Below are 8,980 nucleotides of genomic sequence, written 5' to 3' on the forward strand. Positions count from 1 at the left end.
CGTTGAAGACCAACACTTACAATGATCTATCCCGATCATGATGAAGTTTCCCAAGATTACCCGGGCCTGTCGGCCAAGGCTATATACTCATTGAATACATTAGTGTAGCACGCGTGCGGCCTAGAACATCTAAGGGCATCCTAGACCTATTATTGCCTCAAACTTCCATGGCCTAAGTGGCCATAGTCCGTCTAAGATGCTAGGTGCAGAGGGATGGCTCTACGTAGCTAGTTAACAGGCTGAGGTCTCATTTGTTAATGGAATTAACTAGACAAATTGCTCCACCAACTAAGAACGGCCATGCACCACCACCCATAGAATCAAGAAAGAGCTCTCAGTCTATTGCTATGTCTGGACCTGGTAAGTTTCCCCGTGTTGAGTCAAATTAAGCCATAGGCTCCACACTTGGTGGTGTCCTTCCATCAATTCCTTTAAGTTCTAGCCTTGTGACCATACCCCCCTGGAACCCAAAGACTTTGATTTCTCATAAGGTGCCAGTGGAGTCCTATAAGCAACATCCACCGAATCCCTAGGTCAGCATCATTTATGGTTGTGACTAGGATGGAATCTAATTGTCTTCGAGCCCCTAACTTTCATTGTTGATAAATGAAAATAGCCTTCATAAATGCTTTCGCAGTTGATCGTCTTTCATAAATCCAAGAATTTCACCTCTGACTAATGAAATACAAATGCCCCTGACTGTCCCCTATTAATCATTACTCTGATCCCTGAAGGCCAACACAATAGGTACTGGAGTCCTATGATGTTATCCCATGCTAATGTATCCAGAGCGATTGGCTTGGCTTTGAGCACTCTAATTTCTTCAAAGTAATAGTGCCAGAGGCACGAACCTGGCCAAATATGGCCTAGGAGCACATCGCCAGCAGAAGGGTTGAGTAGGTCGGTTCTCACTGTGAGGCAGATCGACTAACCTAGCCCAAGGTCCAACTACGAGCTTTTTTAACTGCAACAACTTAAATATACGCTATTGGAGCTAGAATTACCGTGGCTGCTAGCACCAGACTTGCTCTCCAATGGATCCTCATTAAGGGATTTAGATTGTACTCATTCTAATTACTAGACACTAATATGTCTGGTATTGTTATTTATTGTCACTACCTCCCTATGTCAGGATTGGGTAGGGATGAAAACGGTATGGATATTTTCCGACTGTATTCGAAACCGAATCCGTTTAGAGGGGTTGAGATCTGTCCGTATCTGAGTCTAGATATCCAACATCTGATACCGTATTTGTATCCGAATACTTAAATCGCATATTTATGATGTCGATATCCAATTGTATCCTATCCGACATAGTTGACACTATCCGTATTCAAATCTAAATCCGGACAGAAATATGAAAACAAATATAATATCAATGATATCCATCCGTACCCGATCCATTTTCATCCCTAGGATTGGGTAATTTGCGCGCCTGCTACCCTCCTTGGATGTGGTAGCCATTTCTCAGGCTCCCTCTCCAAAATCGAACCCTAATTCTCCATCACCCGTCACCACCATGGTAGGCCCCTATCCTACCATCAAAAGTTGATAGGGCAGAAATTTGAATGATGTGTCGCCAGCATGAGGGCTGTGCGATCCATCAAGTTATCATGAATCAATGAGCAGAGCCCATGTTAGCCTTTTATCTAATAAATGTGCCCCTCCTGGAAGTCAAGGTTTGTTGCACATATTAGCTCTAGAATTACTATGGTTATCTGAGTACACTAGTAGGAATATCCACTTCTATGACGATCAAATTTCATCACTGAAGGAGCCAAATTCATCATAAATTTGATTTTATGACAAAAATTGGTTTGTCATAGAAGTCGCATCACACTTGAAATTCTATGATGATTTTTGCAAATCTTCATAGAAGTGGCTTGATCTGTGATGAAAAACAGAACATCATTGAATTGTTTTGGCATGCTTGTTAGGGGGGGCTACCATGCTAGTGGGTGCTTCCATTGGATTTGCTTTCCACGTTCACATGCTATAGCCGGTTGCATTGGAGATGGTTTGGGTATGTGTCACGTTCTTGTTGCATAACATGGCAATCTCTGGTTCTTGCATGTTTTAGGTTCTTATTGGACCATGCGTCATGTTTCTATTGTTCCACATGTCAGTTTTCTATGGGCATACGTGTCATATTACGGTTGGATTATGTGTCACTTCTTCATTGGACCATGTGGCATATTTTTATTGGTCCACGTGGCCATTTCTTATTCAACCACACATCACGACACTGTTCATCCACATTTCACATTTTTATTTGACCACGTGGCTTGACAACATCCTTCCACGTGTCGTGCTTTGGCTATATCACGTGTCATGCATTGGTTCCTCCACATGTCGTATTTTTATTTGATCACGTGGCCTGTTCTGGTTCTACCTCATGGAGTACAATCAATTCGTCATAGAAGTAATTTGAGATCGTCACTACTACATAGATTGACTACATAACAATTCAGCCTGGTAATCAAATAACCACAATTAATATTTCACACATTAGCAATGAACCACTGATAGAGTATCACAACATCAAACCATCACATGTGTGGACACAATAGAGCACAAATGTTCACCGCATCAAGCCGCAGGAGTTGAAGACAGAGAGCTAGTTACTAGGAGAGCTTAAGCGCAAGACTAGCTCACTTAGCCTATTGTACTCCTCTTGTTGCTGTTGCTTGAATTTCTCTAGCTCCCTTTCATCCTTTTCTATCCTCACCTTCAGTTCAACCACTAGTTCGATGAGCTCAGATGTATTTTCCTATTCACCAGTAAGCTGCTTTGGAAGTGTCATCTTTGTCGATGTCTCTGCTCTGGTGGAGCTTCTTAGGATACGAGCATTCTTCAAAAAAAGGTTTTTGCTGCTTGCCTAGGAGGGGCGCTTGCCCTGGTACTGGTAGAGAACCTTGGAAACAACATCAGCACTAGTCATTGGTTGTTGTCCTTTAGCAATAGGTTCTGCTTGCATAGCTTCCATAGCTTTCTACGAAACTCAATCAGTAAAACATTAGATTATAGATAGTGGAAAATGACTTCAACTAGAAACCCAAGAGATTAATTCATAACAAGTAATGCATAGGACTTTCTCAGATGACTGCTGATAGAGATTACATAAGCACAATGCATAGATCTTTTACAGCCTAGTGCTAGTAGAGATTACATAAGCATAATGTATAGGTACCATATTGAATGGTGTAAAATTGCAACTACAAAATTAAATGATGTTGCCACATTAGGTTCTTGCTGTGTTTCCTTCTTTTATGGCAACGGGTTTAGTAGATTTCAAGGAAAGCAAATAAAGGTAGTTACAACTCCTGCTCTTGTAGCATCACTCATGCCCTTTTTCGTACTGGTATGGAAGTCCTTGAAGACTTCCACAACATTAACATCTTCATCAAGTTGACCATGTTGTTGAAGTCTTAGATCATCATGTTGTTCATCAAGTCCTTGATCGTGTTCTACGACCTTCCTCTTGTTCTCCTTCTATTCACATTGTACATGAGTTTTTGTTTATATTTATACAAAGGCAAGAGTAATAATAAAGCACAATCATCACTTACAAATGTTTGTAGCTGGACAACATAGGAGTGAGATCCTATAGACTAGTGGTACTTCACTTTTGCATAGTTTCGCTTGTTCATCTCAGATGTTTCCTATAGCTTCATTTATGTTAGACTGTAGCACAAGTAGACCATAACAAGACTAGACATGAAATTGATGGGTTCACACACACCTTGTTCTGAGCACTAGATGAAGTCTCAACAAGTTCACACCACTGTGCATCGCTCATGCACGGGACAAGAGAGGTCGTAGGGATCTGATCAGTAGGGATGCCATTGAAGTAGGTTTGCTTCAACCTATAGCATGCCTATCATACCCCACACTGCAATACATTCCAGCAAGCTTCTTGTGTTGGTGGGTGAGCCTTGTTAATGTCCAGCCTTGACTGCATGCAGTAGTGTGAATAAAAAGTAAATCTGTTAAAGTTGTTCAAGGCAGAGTTGAATGTCAAGAGAGGATACCCATACATACAGTTAGCCTATCCAAAAAATTCCTATAATGGATGACACCAGAGGGCTTCTTGTAATGTTTCCATTGTGTCAAAATTGGTATTTGATGCCTGACTAGTACACCTGCCTCTGAGGAAAACTTGGTAGCTTGCACTAGATCATGTGGCCTTCTGTTCCCCTCAGCAACTGAGATGGGCATCCTCAATCCTCCCATTGATTTGCTCATTTTGTCAAGCAAAATTCCATGAGTTCAAGGCCTTGGCTTCCTCGCACTTCTCAGCAATGGTACTACAAAGTTTTCATACATTCAGATTGTTAGAAAAGTAACATATATATCAAATAGCTAGTGCGAATTAATTGATAGACATATGTAAGGTAATACCTACCTAGGTAACTTTCATTATTCTACGGGTGGGTGGAGATGAGAGTTTGCTCAGAGGGCTCCTCTTTGGTATGGCTATCATCATCTGGTCATGGGTAGTCACTCACAGGGCTAGGTAGCTCAGAGGGCTCCTCTTTGGCATGGCTATCATCATTTGGCCGTGGGTAGTCTCTCATAGGGCTCCTCTTCGGCATGGCTATCATCATCTGGCCATGTGAAGTCTCTCATAGGGCTAGGTAGGGTGTTTTCCCAACAAATGTCTCTAGTCGTTTCATGAAGTTTGAATTGATCCCTCTGAATAGGTGTCCAAGGTGATGGAGAATTATGTTCACCTACTGCTGATACCTCCACCCTTTTACCAGCGCCAGCCCTCCGAGTATGAACTCCATGAGCAAACTCTCCTGGTCATGTTGAATTCAACTGCTTGAAGTGCCTTCGCTCAGGACTCATGGCAATGCTACCTTTTGTCCTGCTAGCAGAGCCTCCTCTATGGCTCCTTCGACCCATACACTGAAATTGGAGATACAAACTTAAGTAGCAAGCATGTACAAATTACATTGCTATCCAAATAGTAAAGCATTGCATTGCTACCTACACCCCCTACCCCTCCTGAACTAAATACATGATAGAACAAGAACCTCAATTGATAAGGGTACTGGCTCATCTTCTAAATCTGAATCTGTTTCATCTATAACATTAAATCCCTCAACTACCTCCCCTGGTTCAGGGATATATTCGAAATCTTCATCGTGTCTACCCTTTGTGCTTGACTTTTTTGCCTTTGGAGAAATAGGTTTTGGGCCCACACGTATTCGAAGTTCTTCCATCTATCTAGATTACAAAGGCATTTATTAACTAAAGCTTCTATGTAATGTCAACACAACAGAGCAAAAGTTTGCAAACAAGCTGCCTAACTAGTAAGTATAGCTTATATGGAAGTCATTAATCTAATAAAGCACTTTCTAGCTACACTCAACTATAGGAAATATGTAACCCCATCGCTATCTACATATCCTTGGTTTAGCCTCTATAGTAGAGCACACATCATAAAAGCAATATGGGTACCTCTTCCTCTATGTCCGTGTTCAGATTCGGTCTTGTCATCGTGGTCGCGGAGCTGGTGCGGCCGGCGTTGATGAAGGGGTAACAGATCTGGCTCTGGCTGGGGTTCGGATCTGGTTGATCATGGCAGGTATCGAGGTAGGGGATCTAGATCTTGCTTATACCATCATCGAGGCTAGGGTTCAGAAATGTATGAGAGAGGGTGCGGCTAGAGAGTAGAGAGGGAGTCGAGCTGCTGTGCCGATAGCGCCTGGGGTCTAGAGGGTGTGGTAGAGGGGGTGGCTGTAGAATGGAGATGGAGGCAGAGATGGTGACTCTTTGCTCTTTTATGTGGCCATCACATTACCACAAATGCCCTTGTCTAAAATCGATGGCGTGGTAAACCTATTGTCCGCACGGAGGGCAAAAGAGAGACCTCTAAGTTTCGATGTGTGTTGGCGGGACTGCTCGGCATGGTGCGAAATCAAATTTTCAGGGCATGTTGGCGGGACTGCTCGGCAGCGGTCCTTAGCAGAGACCATAATTTATTCCATGTTTTAATAGAAAATGATTGACAAAATGTTACTTACCTAATATCCATCTTTTCATTTTTTCTCCTTTGCACATGTTTATATATCCGATGAGTTAGTTATTGCCTTTTCAGTTTCTTCATAATAATATAAATAAACATAAAACTAAAAGAGGATGATAATAAATAATTAAAAGATGCATGAATTTGACACCTAAAATTACCAAAAAACTAAAAAATTAAACCTACTCGTTGTAGCTTGTTGCGCTGCATCTGCCGATTATTTTTTCCTTTTTGTGTGACATGCATTTGTGGCTGTTTGAACTAAGGCCTATAATTTGGAAGCAAGGGGAAGGCATGCCTAGGGATGGAAAACCCTCCATAAATAACTAAATGGGTTATTGGTATCCCCATGGATTTCCCAACCTAGAAAAAGTCATGGATTCTAAGGGGATTTGAGTTTCCAGAGAAAGAGAAAAAAGCATCCTCCTCGCTAGTGCTCTAGCGATTCACTAGGATGACTCGTAGTACTCCGGATCATCCTCCTCCTCGCTAGAGTCACAATAGGTGCTATACTTGGCCATCGCTCGAGTATGTTCCCATTGCTCATTGCGCAGTTACTACTCAAATCGCTAGTGTAGTAGTCGAGGGGTTGACTGCGTTTTCCTTGCTCTGATAATTTGAACAGTCCGTAGCTCTATGTATTTAACACGTCAGACTTTCTCATCATTAGAATAGGAAAACTGCGCCCACCCCTCGACTACTACTTTGACTGCTCATATTCTGAGTCTATTTTATTAGTAGTTAGTGACTGCTACTGGGGAATCACGTCTTCTAACATTTGTTAGCGTCTGCGTTGAGTATAAATATCCTTCCTGGTCTCTTTTACTTTTCACTTGCAAGTTGCTAGCCAAGGAAAGGAGGTAGTGTTACAACTTCATCAGTAGCTGTTGCCCATAGAACTACAGTGATCGTCCTTGTTGAGGTAAGTTTTAGTTTCTTTGTCATTTTATTCTAGTCAAGATCAAGATCTCAATCAAGGCTAAGATATGGCCTAGGCAATATTCTGTTGCTTTGTACTGGTTCTTGCTTGTTCAAGGTGTAGTGTTTTTTCATATGTGGGTTTTTAATGATTTTTCCTTGTGTTTTTTTGTTTTGTATATAGAGAGATGTCGTCATACCACAACACCCAAGTATTGTAGAAGGGGAGCTTGTTGGCTTGGGGACATCATGTTCATCAACAACCCTGACTAATCATTGTTGAAGTTGTAGTTCGTTATATGCTTGGTAAATATTGCTTTGTTATAGTTGTCGAAGACAATGATAGTGGCGAGATTTTTGTCCGTGTTAGGAATTTCGAGCAAATGAAAAGACTTAGTAGTGTTACTATGTTTGTTGGAGGAGACTCTATCATCTTCACTCATGTGGATCGACTCAATGCAATTTGTCAACCATCTAACATGAGTCCCCTTGGAAAGATGAGATGTTTTAGACATTAGAGAAATACAACGTAATGTACTTTTGTATATAAAGGAATGAAGATATTATGTTGGTCCACCTATATTTATCTTCCTTTATTTCTTTCATACTTCATATACTCCAGTTGATTCGTATTACATTAAGTTTTTTTATTTGGTCACATTTGATAATTCTGACTCCTCGATCTGGGACTCAGGGAGTACTTGAATTCAAATTTGGGCTGATCGCAACCATCAAAGGATGGATGCACAGCCGTTGAAATGTTTGTTTACCCTATAGACAGAACGATCATCTAAAATTTTCACTAGTCGGACACTAGTGGAGCGATAAGGTTTATCACAAAAGGTCCAGCGGTTTGAAATTGTGACTACCCAGATAGTATTGATGAACAATGTGCGGTGTCTATTTTCGTCTTGTAGGCTCCTAGATTCCTGCATAGGCGCACGCGTGTGGGTGGCGTCAGTAGGTAGTTCTAGCTAGGACATCGCCTCGCTGCCCATCACATTGATGTGATGGGGCAAAGCCAAAATGCCAACCCACGCAAACGTGCTAGTGGTCATGGGTCATGGGGTGGTTCCATAGGTTATCTGCTGCCTTCTATGATCATCCATCTACATTCCCACCCTAGATCTCCTTCTTCCATCCCAAAGCTTTTGCCCTCCACCCTACTACACTCTTTGCGCCGACAACACCTCCTGCGAGGACCATGACCACGCAGTGGATGAAGTCATCCATCGACCGCAAGGCATTCGACGAGCTGCAATGAATGCGGTGATCCTAGAGGCTGCTGATGCAATCAGGTGGAGAGTCCTACTGAGAACCAAAGTGGAGCCGAGGCCAGAGAAGAATGATGTCGTCTCTTTCCCCCATTTCCACTCTTTTGGGCTCGGGGTGCCAACGCACCCCTTACTCCGATGGTTGCTGTACTACTGTAGGCTCTGCCTCCATGACTTGACCCTAGAGGGGATCCTCCACCTCTCCATCTTCATCATGTTGTGTGAGGGCTAACTAGGAGTCCCTGCCCACTATGAGATATGGTGGTCTTTATTCTGGGTGGTTTGCTCAGCGCCCATGGGGGTCCATCTTTCTTGGATGGGGGGCACCTTGATCCAACTTCATCCCGGATTGGAGGACAGGTACCTAAGCCTTGACTGCTACTCTTCTGCATACTTGGGGTGGCAAAAGTCATGGCTCTACATCCCCAATGAGAGCCCACTGCTGCCATCTTGTTCTCCTAATCAGCAGTGTGGTGACCTCCTGGAGTCATGGGAGGAAATACCGCCCTTGGAGGCCTACAGGCACCATGAGCCCAACTTGTTGGATGCGATCAAGGACCTAAAGGATTGGGGCCAAATGAGGACAAGGGTGATCCATACCTTCATCGGCCGTCGGGTCCTCCCCTTGAAGATGAGGCACCACCCCAAGTGGGAGTTTTGATGCCCAATGGACCCTACAATCGAGTCGTGGGTCACCATGTATGGCAGAAATACCTAAATTATATGGCCCACATGCACCTACCATTGTCTTAAA

General features: G+C 42.8%; 1 long non-coding RNA gene across 1 annotated transcript; it reads right to left on the bottom strand.

The window, feature by feature from the left end:
• Positions 1 to 3,358: 3,358 nt before the first annotated feature.
• On the bottom strand, positions 3,359 to 3,942 carry LOC136489839 (uncharacterized). The gene is made up of 3 exons (XR_010767432.1): positions 3,743 to 3,942; positions 3,570 to 3,662; positions 3,359 to 3,492 (listed from the first exon to the last, which is right to left on the bottom strand). It is a non-coding gene; the product is annotated as an uncharacterized lncRNA (long non-coding RNA).
• Positions 3,943 to 8,980: the final 5,038 nt, after the last annotated feature.

Source organism: Miscanthus floridulus, chromosome 1 (genome assembly GCF_019320115.1).
Source record: "Miscanthus floridulus cultivar M001 chromosome 1, ASM1932011v1, whole genome shotgun sequence".
Classification (NCBI taxonomy): domain Eukaryota; kingdom Viridiplantae; phylum Streptophyta; class Magnoliopsida; order Poales; family Poaceae; genus Miscanthus; species Miscanthus floridulus.